This window comes from Salvia miltiorrhiza, chromosome 2 (assembly GCF_028751815.1).
Source record: "Salvia miltiorrhiza cultivar Shanhuang (shh) chromosome 2, IMPLAD_Smil_shh, whole genome shotgun sequence".
Classification (NCBI taxonomy): domain Eukaryota; kingdom Viridiplantae; phylum Streptophyta; class Magnoliopsida; order Lamiales; family Lamiaceae; genus Salvia; species Salvia miltiorrhiza.
Genome location: NC_080388.1, coordinates 39,548,659 through 39,564,823, shown reverse-complemented (window position 1 = coordinate 39,564,823; position 16,165 = coordinate 39,548,659). Strand labels below are relative to the sequence as shown.

Below are 16,165 nucleotides of genomic sequence, written 5' to 3'. Positions count from 1 at the left end.
GAATTGTGATAAAACTTGTAAAAGTTGGTAACTTAACATGCGTTGCATGTCACGTCTACTTGGGCCACAATTATTGGAATAATTTGGTTTCGGATAATGATACTTAATTGGGCTTAAAGTATTTGGAATAAGCAAGTCTTGTATTAACACTTAAATGGGCCTAAAGAATTTGGAATAAGCAAGTCTTGTAACTAAATTCTGAGATCACATTTGATTAATAGGAAGTTTATACAGCTCGATGTTTACTTGTTATTTTTTCGAGGCAATAGCTCCATGTTTACTCACTAGTCACTACCCCCCACACCCACACATAGACATGTCACATAAGAGAGGACTACGGTACAAATACTTCTTAACAAATAAAATACGAACTAGCTAAAATGTATGAATTCTATGAAAATAGTTCATATTTTATATTTAAAGAAGTATTATATATATATATATACTAGTAAGTAGCCCGTTGAAATTCGACGAGAATCTATTATTACTAAAATAGAGTATCGAATGAAATTGCTCTAAAATAAAAGTTGTACTAACATTTATTTGAAATTGGCCTGAATTAGATGTCTTATATGTAAGCAGAGTATCGACCCACAAAAAGTTAAAAGAGAAGCTACAATATTTATTTGAAATTTAGCTAAATTAGATGTATGTAGCTGCAACCAGTTACTGAAAAAAAAAAATTAATAATATCATTAACGACTTCAATTTTCAAATTTTTTTTTTATTAAATTTGCAATTACGTACCTCATAATCTACCAAAAATTTTATCATACACCATTGTGTCGTGCGTATGACCACTCTCATCACATACTAAAATCTTTCGACCTTTTTTTCTAGTGACCACTCTCATCACATACTTGAGATTGTCACTACAATTGTCCATGATTAAAAACATGTTTCGATAGGTATAATCTTACATTCAAAATAGATCATCCCTGTCTCTTATATAAGAGTCATAGCAAAAGAAACACTCAGAGGAAATTACCTTCTCTGGAACCGAATAAGAAATTTAGTGATATAGGAATGATTGAATCTTCAGACGCCCCGAAATGATTAAATTCAAAGAAGGATACATAATCGTACTTCTCAGAAATATTGATATATCTAATGAGCTTTTCAATGACATTAAGCTGATAGTAACTCAATTCAGAGAACACATAATTGAAGGCAAACTCATTTAAAAAAAAAACGTGGGCAAGAAGTTTCCTATAGCTACAATGATTATAGGGGCAGTGCAAGAGAAATCGTAGAGAAATGATTGAATCTTCAGACGCCCCGAAAATACTATGGTAGGATGCTCGGGAAAGAACAACCTACGTAAGTGAAAAGTGGGGTCGCTTTGTTTATATCACTTATGAATCCAAAACGGTTGTCCATAACCTGCAACGAATACAAACGTGAGAATGGATAAGATTGGGTCATCATCGTGTTGGTTTCATTATCTATGTATACACGTTGGAGGAATAGTTCAAAGGCATCGCGTCCTACTAATCCGCCAGTATATTTGATGGTATCAACTAAGGAAGGTTCAAAGCACAAGCCATCTGTCCTAATGCTTTGATGTCACTTGAGGATTGGGCTAGGAGTATGCATTCATGCATATGGCATTTCCACACTTGGGTTACTGTTGGAAATTACTTCTGTGTATTTTTTATAATTAATTAATTAATTTGTCGTGATTATTTATTTAATTCCTTTAAGAAATATAGTACGATTATTTTATAACTTTTTTTATATAGATAATCATAGTATTTTCATTATCTCAAAACTAATTTGTAGTGAGTGGAAAATAATATGCTAAAATTGTGTACTACACATGAGACCTTTTAGTTGTTATAACTGTCAAAATCTTCGGCCTTTCAGTTGTGGTAATCACCAAAGTTTAGCCGCCCTTTAACCTCTCATGGTGTGGCTATATAAGCCTCATTTGTAGATGGAGAATAACACACCAACTACATATTATTCTCTTATCTCCATCTCATATCATTATCTTAGTTGCACTCGTAGAAGCATAAAACTTAATTCTCATCTTATCTAGTTCGCCGGAGCATTCTTAGTTCGTAGTGCTGCCACCTTAAAAGACGAAGTCGTTTCATCTTTGGGGACGACATGTTTTACCGTGAGCATTATCGGGGCGTATATCATCTTGCAGAGAGAGAACTCCTCGATTCAACTTTAAATTTATTTTAATTTCTATTTTAGTATATTTTCAATTTTTCCGTTATAATCTTTCTTTTTTTATTTAAGTTGTATTGTGCTACAACAGGTGTACTATCCAACAGGCAATAACATCTCATAATCTAGAAAAAACTAAATTATATTGTTTCCATGATATTCCAGGGACGGGGTGTCCTTAAAGCAGTCTTTACGGCGATTGCAACAATTCACCAAATATAGCAAAATAGATCAATATAAGAAATTAATATAAAAGTTAAATATGGGGCATATGAATAAACTGACGTAGCATAAATACATTAAATTCTCAACATGTTAAGCCCATTCACCAATATAATATCATCATCTTGTACGTATAAAAGCATGAACAAATGACCTGTCTCTCTCAATCTTTAAGTCTAAGATAGAGTAGATGCTTCTTCATCATCACTACTTTTTTTCGCAATATCTCAGCTGTCACACTCTGCATTTTTAAATTCAATAATTATCATTCTTTCCCTTTGATTATGCCTGGAAATGCATGCATATTTTAAGTAATTATCTAGTTAACTAACTAATTGAGTTTTCTGCCCTAGTTTGATGCAACCGCAACTGACTAATTATTAGATTAAGCTTCCCATAATCTTAAATGAATTAATTGATGACAAGTTGATGATGTTCGGTTGTTGATTGCCAGATGAGAAAGCCCATTGGTTTTACTTAATTATTCGGCTCAACAAATTTTGCTATAATTTTTTATTATTTAGTATAGTTTGTTAGAGTCAACATGACTCGGATTTCACATTCTTTTTCTTCAACTTGGTATAAGAGAGGTCTCCTCTGCGCTCGAGCGAGCGTACGATGAGAACCGCCCCTAATTATTAATGTTGTGCGGTTAAATTATGAATTAATTATGTGCATTATTTCTTCTTTTTTTCTTCACCTTCAGAACCATCCCTAGATGCAATTGCACTCAGATTGTAAGTGAAGCGCGAGTTTAACATATACTCCCTTCGTCTTTATAAAAAGTATTCATTTTTAAATGACACGGATTTAAATAAAGTAGTTGAATGTATTGAGAGTGAAGTAAGAGTCTCACCTTATTGTCATGAGTGAAGAATTTATCAAAAATAGATTGAATATATTTTATGAGGATAAACGAAAATAGTAAATTGAACACATTTTATAAGAATTAAGAACGTAGGAAGTATTATTTTCGGATTGAACCGGATCAAGTGCAACCTGATTGCACCATATATACACCCGATTGTACAGGAGATTTTATACAGCTATTATGAAGTATCCCACCGCCACATCAACTCTTCAATAACTATTCTACCACAAATAGTAATATGGAAATATTATTGCAACATTTCAAATATATATTAAAATTAGAAAAGAAATTAATCTTCTTATATCAATAGAGACCATTAATTTTATTAATTACTTAGAAAAAGTATCACATACGGTATCAATTGGGGAATGGATTTAATTAATTTCGTGGGATTTGACATATATTCATATAGTGATGGCTGCTATATAGGAATGAAATTAGAAGGGAATGGAATGGATTTTGAAATGAAATGACAATGGCAATGAAATTGAATGAAATATAGGATTTCTATGGTTGGTATTTACAAGGAATGAATTGATAGGAATGAAATAAAATTAACACAATAATAATAGTAATTAATAATAACAATAAATGAAAGTAATAGTAATAATAATAATATGTTATTATTATTATTTATATTATTTATTATCATTTATTATTTTACTATTAATTAATTTATTTTTATTATTATTAAAATTATTTTATTATTTTACTAATATTATTTATTTATTTTTATTATTCAAATTGTTTTATTATTTTTACAATTATTATTATTTATTATATTAATAATATTAAATTATTTTGATATTATTTATTATTATTATTACTATTAATATTATTTATTTATTTTATTATTTTTAATATTATTATTTATTATTTATTTATTTATTATTATTATTATTTTTAATTTTATTATATTATATTATTATTAAATTTATTTTATTATTTTTAAAATTATTATTATTTATTATATTATTAATATTAAATTATTTTACTTTTATTTATTATCATTATTATTTAATTAAAAAAATAAACTTTTATTATAGAGTAATCTCATATCCGTGGGAATACATAATACCATAAGGGAGGGGAGGAATGGCTAATCCCATATGCATGGGAATAGGCATTCCATCGGAAATGACGATTCTCATTACAAAAATCGTACCAACCATAGGATTGGGAATGGGCGCAGGAATCACCATTCCATTTCTGCGTACCAGCCATGCCCAGGGACGGAGCCGGGGGGGGGGGGGGGGGGGGGGGGGCTAGGGCCTCCAAAATTTTGAATTTTTTTTAAATATATATAGATATATGTTTATACCTATTATAAAATAATTTTATTTTATAAAAGAGTATTTGGTTATTATATTCTCTCATATATACTTAATTTAAGGATAATTTTGTTATTTAAAACTATATAATCTATGAAATATTGTTTGTTATTATTACTATTATACTTGTCTTTTAATAAAAAATGCCTAATATGTATGAAATGCTAAAAAAAATTATAATGTATTGAAACTAATTTGTAATATATAGAAAATATATAATCTATGAACATGTTGTTTGTTATTATTATTATTATGCTTGCCTTTTAATAAAAAATGTCTTAAATATACGAAATGTCCAAAAAAAGTTTTGTGATATATTGAAACTATATAATCTATGAAAATATTGTTCGTTATTATTAGTATTATGCTCGTATTTTAATAAAAAAATACCTTAAATTATACGGATTGCCCAAAAAAAATTTCTCGGGGGCTACCGCCCCCGATCCCCCGTACAAATTAACCCCCTCCGAACTTAATTCCTGGCTCCGTCCCTGGCCATGCCCTAAATGTTATTTTAGTTATCTACGAGTCTTGACATCAACATTGACTAGAATCTCTGTCACGACTGGACTTAATTAAGGATAGTTAAACCGAGAAACCATGACTAAGGGAGATAAGAAGTGGGAGTAGAAAGGGGAGTAAATAAATAGAGAAGGATCATACTTTTTCATTGATAACGAAGGAAACATCTAATATATATATATAACAGATGTTTAGTTGCAATGATTCGATTAAACTAGTGAGTTCGGATATCTTCGACTTAGCCAAAATAACATAAGACTTCTTTGAGTACGCAGCGGAAGGAATAAGGTTTCTGATTACATGTATGAAGACATGTACCCAAGAGTTTTTCAAAACATATAATATCGAGACAAAAGAAGATCCCGCTCGTCACTTCATCACCATCGGCTACTGCTCAACCTGCACATTTAGAAATATATGCAGGGCTGAGTACAAAGGTACTCAGTGGCACAGATGCCTATTATGAAATATAACATGCTTCGTAAGGATTTAAATTGTCATGCCATCATAAACAGTACAGAAAGGGGGTTTTTCGCTAAAAAGGCCCAAGCTTACTAAATTCATTTGTGATTCTTAAAGTTCGACTGATCAGTCTAAGTTCTCTTGTAATCTATCATATCTAGAATTGTGTGCCGGAGAGGTGGCCACATCTCACGGACACCTGACCGGCCAACCCGCTCGATGACTCACGGTCACACGTGTACACTAGCCCTGGCAGGATAGCTATCAACTGCCCAGGACCCGAATTCGATTACATAACACATCAGATAGATATCATACCAAAATTAAAACATTTATGGCAAGACAACAGTTGAAATAATTTTCAGTTCAAAGATTTTGTAATGGAATAACTTGTTCAATATAACATTAAACTCATTTGATATATATGAAAGTAAACCCACCTGATAGAAACTTTCTGTGGTACAGTAGCTCTTTGACTGATTAATAATCTCGCGCTTGACCTTTATTACGAAAATATAAATAAGATACTGCTCGAGCAAAATCCTCAAATAATGAGAATATGAAATTAACGGCATGATCCTCTTATGCATGAATTATTATTCTGAGATAATAATTGGGGAAGTTCTGCTATTAATCCAGGCTGTCGGACTTAATACATAAACCATCTAGGTTTCGTCTCATGAGGTCAAGTAATTAACCGTAATAATCCATTCTCGTCATGGTGTTCTAATTTGTCAATCAAATAAATCTCACTTGAGGTAATCAATAGAAAAGAAATAAATACTTCGGCTTATTCGCTTTATATCCTCATAAAGTTTACCCGGGCTAGAGTAGGAACAATAGTAATACTATAAGTTCGAATAATTAGAAGGCCCAACATAAGGCAGCCTAATAATTAATTAAGTAGAAGTGGGCTTGAATAATTAATATGAGAGGCCCAATTGAAATAATTCATTGGCGCAAGTAATTAAATAAATCTTGACCCAATGAATAAATAATTGATTAGCTGGGCTCAAATAAATAAATCAAACGAGGCCCAACTAAGATAAAACAACAGCCAAATTAAATAAAATAGGTGGGGCCCAAATCTGTTAATAATCCCCAGCCCAACTCCAATAAAACAAAGGCCTTAAAGAAAAGGGGATCTGGGCTTAAATGATTTGGAAGACCAGTCCATTATCAAATAATCTGCAGCCCACAACAGTTAAAAAGAAGGCCCAACATTTCGGCCCAAGGGAAAAATAAGTGAAAGAAGCCCAGCTTTCTTCCTCCCCTCCTAATCGGTCCCCTCTCTCTCTCATTAATCAGTCGAGAACTCTCGCCCTCTCCCTCAACATCAGTCGCGGTCTCCCTCTCTCGATTCAGTCGAGATATCCGAAGTCGCCACTTCCTTCTCCGGCTGTTCGAGCTGCCGGCGTCCAATCGTTGACCGCGCCGCCTCCTTTCTCTAAAACCCCTCTTTTCCACTCTCAAAATCAGTCGAGGTTTCAACCGCCGCCTCTGCTCCGACCGGCGTCGGCTGCCGCCGAGCCTAGGTCCGGCGTGGCCGCACCTGCCTCTCCCTTCTTATCTTCTCTCTCGCTGATAGTACGTCCGAGGCGAGAAGGGCGAGCCCTAATTTCTCCCCGACATTGCAATCGCCGCTGCCGCCGCCGCAACTCCCGACGAACAGCCGGGGTCTCGTTCGTCCTCCTGCGCCGGGCTCTTCTTTTCAATCCGATGAAGGGACAGCAGAAGCCCTAATTTCCCTCTCTGATTTTGAACCGCCTCTCTCTGCTCGGCGCCGCGGCGTTCTGTAAACCCGGCGATTTACAATCGCCGTCCAGTTCTCTGTCCATCAATCGGTGAACCGACGTCGTCTCGCTCTCTTCTCCGAGCCATTCAGGTCCCGATTCAGACGTCAAGGTGGGTAGGGAGTCGAGCACTGTTTCTTTTCCACCTCCGCCACCATGGTTCTGCCGTCATCTCCACCGTCTGTGGAAGGCCGGCGATTCAGCGTCGTTGTTCCATTCGCGACACTGCTGCTGTTGTCACACGATTTCCGCCGAGGCAGCAAGAGCTGCCGCTGTCGCCGTCGTCGCCGTCGTCTTGGCTCAACCGAATAGGCCGCCGACCCTATTTCTTAAAGCTAAGTTCTCTAGTCTCATTTGTTTTCTAATCCGCAATGGGGTGTCGATGAGTATGCAAAATGAATCTCGAAACCACAATGTTGGGACTAAGTCTGTGTTCGATTATAAGCTAAGGTGTATCCCTTCTTATTATCAGCGAAGTCATTGATGCAATAGAGTAGTAGTATGTGAATGGTTGATCATGCTCTGAGGATGCGAGATGTGTATGTTGAGAGGGTGGACTGAGATAGTATAAATACCTTGAAGTATAAATGTTGGTTGGTGATTTGTTGCTGAGTTAGACGAACTGGAAGCTGTTAGAATCTGAAATAGAGTCATAAGATGTTTCTCTTAACAAATGCAGGGGAAGATTACGGCAGGAGGTGGAAGGAATAAAGCCCAAGCTTACCTTAAGGGTTTGGCAGAAAACAATGAAGGTATGCTCCCTCCTACTTCTTCGATTTCTTAAGGTATCAACTGGGTTGAAACTGAAATTGAAGTGGATGTTCTTTGCATCAATGCAGGTGAAATCTTGGGGAAGTTGAAGAGAGTTAAGTAAGTTTACCTCCTGGCAGAGAATGAATGAAGGTCCCTGCTGTCCTGAAACTTTCTAAGTGTGGAATGGAAATGAAATGAGAAGGTTGCTGCTGATAAACTGATTTGAAGAAGTGTAGTGGCAGCTGCACTTGAGTAACCTACGAGATTGATGGCAGTAGGGTGGCTGATGTATGGGTTAGATTAGATGGGGCTGACATGGGGAAGGGTTGAAAGACCTTCCCTGCTGTACTTGGCAGCAGAGGGAAAGGGTGGAGAGAGGCTGCCCTCTTGCAGCTCACGTTCTCCACTTCCCTTTTCCCTTTTTTTTCTTTTCTTTGTGTACTTGGTGTTGGTGTAATTAGGAAGATAGAAATGGAGGTTGATTTTGAGTAAAAGTCTGTAAAGTTTGAAGATAGGATGGTGGTGAATAAACGAGATATATTCGTATATCTCGGTGCTTCTGTAATTGTAATATGAATCTAGATTAAATCCGTAGATTTAATTCGTTCGTTGTTCTACCATCTAAATTAAATCCGCAGATTTAATTAACTCACGAGTCGGAAATAATCCGCGACTTAAGAAATTATAAACAATAGAATCAATAATTTCATCTCGCTTAATAAATAACATGACTTCGCTAAGTCAGTTATAACTTTCGAAATAATATCATTGACTGCTTTAACAATATAAATTCAGGATCATAAGCTCAATTCATATCAGGATAATAACCGGGTTTTATTTACTGACTATAAATAAATAAACACGCATTATTGGCTTATATATATATATAAAAGAGCGGGTCATTACAATCGCCCCCTAAAAAAAAACATTGACAAGAATCGCATATCCAAGTTTTAAAATCAAGTTGGTGCCAAGAAATTAACGTGACCTACATATTTTTGTTTTATCCATCCTCGTATATTATTATTATTTTTTTTTATCATATTTTTCATATATCTATACAGAAAATCTCTAGTTAATTATGTCGATTTAGGTCAACATTGTTTACTTGCGGAAAATAAGATTCAATAAATATTACAAAAACGTTATAGAATTTAGAAGTAAAAAAATAAAAACAATATTGATCGATAATTATTAATATGAAAAAATTGAAAATGAATTAATATAAAAAATACTAAATTAATGATAAATATAAAAAAAAAAGTAAGGAAAAATATAGGGGTTCAAGATTTTAAATACCACCTTTTAAAAATAGAGTGTTTAATAGCCTCACATTAAAACTAACTCTTTTGTATACCAAAATGAATTAAAAGACTAAAATACCATTTATGGTCCCCACGACTTTAATTTTCGCGCAACATGACACGTGCCCACGATCGTGGATATGATGGACACGATCGTGTCTACCATCATGTCCACGTTCGTGGGCACGATGGGCACGATCGTGTCCACCATCGTGTGGACAATCGTGCCCACCATCGTGGGCACGTGTAATGTTGATCGAAAATTAATGTGGTGGGGACCGTAAGGTGTATTTTAGTCCTTTCGCAGATTTTGGTATACAAAATAGTTAGTTTTAAAAAGGAGCTAAAAAATATATCACTTTTAAAAAATGGTAATTTTTTACAAGTTTCATCTTAAATATATTACTATAAATTTCTTCAATCTATTTGCTACTTAATTGAGAGTGGTAAGAATTTTAATAAAATGGTTGGGTATATTGTGAGTGGAATAAGGATTTCACATTTTATGTGAGTGTTAAAATAATTAAATTTGAGTAAAGTGTCATCTATTTTATTAGAAATAAAAATAAATACAAAAATATGAGATATATATCTAAAAATAAAAATATATATACTAAAAATTGAGACGGACGAAGTATAAATACTTTTACGACTATAGTTGTCGATATTTGCTATCCTGTTGTGAGTATAATCAATCAGTTAATGGTAAATGTGACACAATTCATAGACATTCATAACACTGGAGCACATGTTTATTAATGATGGGACAAGATAATGTTGTAGATGGTTCCTAAAAAATTAAATAAAATGTAGCTTTCACTACTTAATTACTACTAGTCTATTAATAGCGTTTATTTTGTTTCATCATCTAGTGTGGAAAATTGGAAATTGGGGGTCCTACGTTTGTCAGTTTCATGGCATTTTCTTTATTTACTCAAAAAAATATTTAATGAGATCTTTACTTCTCCGTCAAAAAATCAGTGTTTTTTTTTTTTTTTAATTATAAGAGGTATTTATTATGTAATCAAATAAGTCGATGTAGACAAAACATCTATACCACATAAAGGTGAAAAAAATAATTATATACAAGCAAAATTATTATATCACATAAAAATTAAAAAATATCTGCACGCAAATAGATCTACTATCTATATAAAAAATAAAAAAATTACATCACATACATGTGAAATTGAATCCACGATCTCTCTCGCAAAGAAGAGTTGTTTTTGGATGCCTCAGAATTTTGAGTACGTTGATATATTAAAAGGATCGGAGCATTTTAATATTGCCACTACCATGATGTGAATTAAAATAGCCTTCTGGGTTCTACATAATCTTGAATACATTAATATAAAACCAATAATTACCTTGTCTAAATCCTCAATTATGTTTATTATATTTGAAAACTTTGATAAATTCATTTAAATATGTAACTTAATTAAAAAGGACACTTGGAGATGGGACAAAAGGATCTAAATTGCCATATTTTCGCTTGATCATTGACTTCTTAAGTTCTTTTTATGCTTTCCCCTTCCCATTTCGGTGGACACAATTTCCAATTTTGAAGATTTTTTTTCCTTCTCCTTATCATGGGTTCTCTTTATTTGATAAATTTATTTGAGTTAAGTATCAAATATACCCCTAACATAAAGACCCTTATCACGTCTAGCAGTATTCTATGGTCGAGGTCTGTTCAACTAAACTCTCGAAGTCCTTAATTTCGTGCAATTAGCCCCTCCGACTTAACGGTCGTTTAACACCATTAACTATTTTATTTTTATTTTTATTTCGTTGGTGGTGGGACTCACGCCTTCTTTTTTGCCGAGTTCGCCGGAAACATGTCTCCACCGCCGCCGACGCCGTAGCATCGATGTCAGCAACAATGAGCTCTGACTCGTGCACCTCCCGACACTTCTCATGACTGACGAAATCCTACTTCCCCAACCCCCAGCAGTCCCACCACCCATCCACCCTCTTCACCACCATTATTGGCGGCGCCGACACCACCATTTCGAGCCTCCCCGGTGACCTTGTCCTAGAATGCCTCTCTAGTGTTCCTCACTCCACCCTTCCTTCTATCCCTTTCGTCTGTTGTTGCTGCGCCTACCTCCTCAACTTTCCCACCTTCCACCTCTTCCACCTCCGCCACCACACTCTCTTCCACAACATCCCTACTTTCTCTATCTTCTCGCATTTTGATTGGTCTCAATTGGCCGGAAAATATACATCATCGATCGGATGATGATGCTGCGGTGCGACACGTGGACAGGGACGCTGGTGCCCAAGGTCGGGATGACCTTTCCGAGGAAGAAGTTCGCCTCCGCCGCGATCGACGGGAATATACTCGTATCACGTATAGCACCATATACTCGACTTGGGTTCAACTAAACCCCCGAAGTACTTAATTTGGTGCAATTAACCCCTCTGCCTAATGGTGTTAAACGACCGTTAAGTCGGAGGGGCTGATTGGACGAAATTAAGGACTTCGGGGGTTTAATTGATCCGGCCTCGACCATAGGGTGCTATACGTGACAAGGGCCTCTATGTTAGGGACGTATTTGATACTTAATCCAATCTATTTAAAAAAAAGAATAATAAAAGAAATTATTTAAATTCCTTTTTTCCCCTTATTTTCTACAAAAGAAAATTATACTATTTTTCACTCCTCGTTTTGACTTGAAAGAAGGATAATATTATCACATCAAGCTTTTATCTTGTTGATCGAGCTCGATTCGTCACCTACTTACTGAACTTATGCCGGTTCGTATGATATTCGATAATGTCAAATTCGAGCGTGAACTCGAGCTCAACTCGTTAGATGTTTGTTTATGTGATGTTCGAGTTCGAACTTGTTAAAAATTTAGAAATAGCTTATTAATTAATATATTACTCGAGCTCGACTCGTTTAAAACTCGTGCATTAATTCGATTGCAGGATATTGGAGATTTGTAAATAGGCTCGCAAACATGTTCGCAAGCTTAACGGGGCGAGTGTTGTCAGGCTCAAGCTCGAAACGAGCCTTTTTCGATTTGAGTTTTGAATAGCTCGTCATGTAGCTATGATCATTTACAACTTTATATTTGTTTGACATGGATGTTACCGTGAAAAAGTAATATGATTTCAAATTTTAAAATTATTGTGTTTAGTTGAATTTTTATTAAATATGATATAATTTAATAAAATACAAAAATATGTTTAAGTCTAAAATTTATAAATTGAAATATATTCTTACTTGGGTTGTGATTCTGTGCTTAGAAATTCGATCTGATACTTCTCTTTAAAAGTTTCTCGAATATTCTTTGAGTTTCTTGAAATTCTTAGAGGTAAGTATATCTTACAACTAAAAATAATAATAAACAAAAATACATCTTCTCGTCTCATTTGAATTTATATTTGAATTTGATAACGTCAATCTAGAGATGACTTCCACTTTATTTCTAAAAATCAAACATTGACAAAGAATGTGTGTTTATGTTGGGTCCCTTAGTGTTACTGAATTGATGTATGGAGGGGAGGGGGTTAATACACCAGTAGGCTGTCTTTGAAATAAAATTTGAAACTTCTTTTCTAAACTGAAGTGAGTATCGAAACTGATACTGATGTGTTGACTCAAGAGAACAGTGAGTTGAAGATCAGTTAAGAAGGGCATAGACTGATACTGATATTGGTTCAGTAGAATAACTTCACTGCGAAGAACTTGTTAACACACTGATAGTTCAAGTAGGGTTTCAGTCCAATCAGTTTTATGAAATCAGAGAAGTGTTAGAAATCTTAGTAACTATCCGAAGATTTGTTAGTTAGACTGATAACACTTGGAGCGAAAACGATTTTACGAAATAGCTTTTTAAGTGAATCACTTTGTAAGTTTTTAGGGTTTCTCTTTTCACTTTAATAAATTCAGTATGAATAAGTGTAACAGCCCGACTCCCGGGAGAATAAGAAACGGACTACTTAATGGGATTGTTAGACTTTGTTAGAATAAAATAGGTGATATGTTCTTAGATTCGGGTAACACATTTTTAATAAAGGAGTGCCGCAATTGAAGGATAATAAACACAACAATTAAGATAGGAATTTTCCCAACCAAGATCAAAAGTTCGGAGGTCTGAGACAACGAGATATCACTTCATACTAGACATACATATATGCGAGGTTCAATCGCTAGGAATGCGAATGCCAAAAGAGTTCATAATAGTTAGGCTAAGAATATTTAAAGAGTCAATCTCAAAAGATATCCACCTAAGTGAATATTATGGCAACGGAAATTATATTAGAAACTACAGCAACATCCTCCCTCAGCCTCGCACGACACCACCTACCGCTCAACCTGCAAAAGGTTTTGAAAACAAATGCAGGGCTGAGTACTAATATACTCAGTGGGTTTAGCCATTTGAAAACATTTGAAAATCCATTTAAAAGAGTAATCCATGCTACGAACAGTATAACATAGAAATATTTGAAAGCATTCCATGCATACTTAAAATAAATTTGTGGATCCATTTTCAGTCTTCTCTCTATTGGTGCTTCACCTATAATGTGAACATGTGGGAGCAGCCCACAGAGGTCCACTACCATGTATGTTTCAGAAATGGGAGCAACCCAAGTCTGACAGTCTGAGGCAAGTGGGAGCAGCCCCAATACCCCTTTGTGTGTACATAATCCTAACCAGGGCGATCCAATCGCTACGCCGGCTAGGACCCGATCGTTAGATAACTGATGCAGGTAGAAGCGTGAAATATATTTGATATTGATAAATATACGAACTCCGTTGATAACCATTGTATGCCGGAATACGTACAATAAGGGTTAATCCGTTGATTCACTCATGAATACCGGAAGAACACCGCGAGAAGGGAACAATCCCACCCTCTACATTTTAACTCTCAATTCGACTCCCATAAAACATAAATAAAACTCCTATTTATAATAAAACCCTAAACATCTAAAAGGAAACAAAATAACTTGACCAACAAGACAAATCAATAATTAAAGATATAATATATTATACGATTCTATCTTCATCATTCTCTCCATCCTTGAAACGATTCGTCCTCGAATCGAAAACGTCCTTGATGATGTTCTGCATAGGGTCGATCATATTGACCGTGTAGGAAGTCAAAGATCTCTCGATTCTGTGCTCGTAATTCCTTGAATTGTTGAGACAGAAGATCGTCGTCACGATGGAGATAATCTTGAACATTCTGAACGGTTGATTGACGGGGAGACATCGCGTAGGAGCGTAGCAAGGCTCTGGATACCAACTGATGCAGGTAGAAGCGTGAAATATATTTGATATTGATAAATATACGAACTCCGTTGATAACCATTGTATGCCGGAATACGTACAATAAGGGTTAATCCGTTGATTCACTCATGAATACCGGAAGAACACCGCGAGAAGGGAACAATCCCACCCTCTACATTTTAACTCTCAATTCGACTCTCATAAAACATAAATAAAACTTCTATTTATAATAAAACCCTAAACATCTAAAAGGAAACAAAATAACTTGACCAACAAGACAAATCAATAATTAAAGATATAATATATTATACGATTCTATCTTCATCAATAACATAGGAGCACTTTAAACAATAGAGAGATAAGAAACATTTTAACATGGACATTCATTTGCATAATACAAGTAGAGCTCAATAACTCAAAGCATACTTTGGAAAATAAAATCCACCTTGATAGGACAAGCCTGTAGATAAAACTTGCACAATTCTCTTCTTGTAAAATCAGTGTTAAAACCTTCTATCAAGTGGACCTACAAGATAATATAATCTTAATAGGTCGCAAAATATCGTATGAGCTAACAATTCTACAAAGCTGCTAAATCTTAATATTCTACACCCAGATTTTCAAAACTCGATTAAAAATCTTAAAAAAAAATTCAAATTTATCAAAATGCTTTTATTGCAATATTCACTATGCATATCCATATCATATTTCAAAATCACATAAAGTAAAAATTACACTTAATAAAATAAATAGTCTTATTAATAAATCAATTGATTAAGAACTTAACTAAATAATTTTAAGTAAAGCCTGATTTAAAGAATTAAATCAGTCCAAAATCTAAAAAAAAATGCAGCCCAATTCTTTTATTAAATCAAACCCATCTTGAATCACAATATATATAGGCACAAAAATTTAATAGCCCAATATTAAAACCCTAGCCCACAACTCATCCCTTTTATTAAAAGAAAAATCACACACACACACATAGGGATGTCAATCTAGCCCGAAACCCGTGGGCTGACCCGATTAACCCGCCACCCGAGATGGTTAGGGTTGAATATTTTTAACCCGATAAAAGTTACAACCCGATTAGCCCGTAACCGAATAGCCCGGCACCCGATAAGGCCGGCCCGACTAACCCGATGGGCTAGCCCGAAACCCGAATACTTAATATTAAATATTTAGATATAAAAATAAAAAAATGATAAAATATTATAAAGTCTCATCATTTCACTTTTCTGTATTTTTTAGATGCTTTGCTTCTATGAATTCAAACTATTGTTGAATATTTTATTATTTTTTCTTTAACAAAGTTGAATATTTTATTGTTACCAACTTATTTTATATGTTATGCAATCTTGATGTTTTTTTCAATATCTTATATTTTTGCATTTCATGCTTGCTATATAATTTATATTTTTGATTTCTATGTATATTTTAAACATTATACATTAGATCATTAAAAATAATAAAATACAAATGAT

General features: G+C 34.4%; 1 long non-coding RNA gene across 1 annotated transcript; it reads left to right on the top strand.

The window, feature by feature from the left end:
* Nucleotides 1-6,877: 6,877 nt before the first annotated feature.
* On the top strand, nucleotides 6,878-8,726 carry LOC131012401 (uncharacterized). Its single transcript, XR_009097313.1, has 2 exons — nucleotides 6,878-8,131; nucleotides 8,219-8,726. It is a non-coding gene; the product is annotated as an uncharacterized LOC131012401 (long non-coding RNA).
* Nucleotides 8,727-16,165: the final 7,439 nt, after the last annotated feature.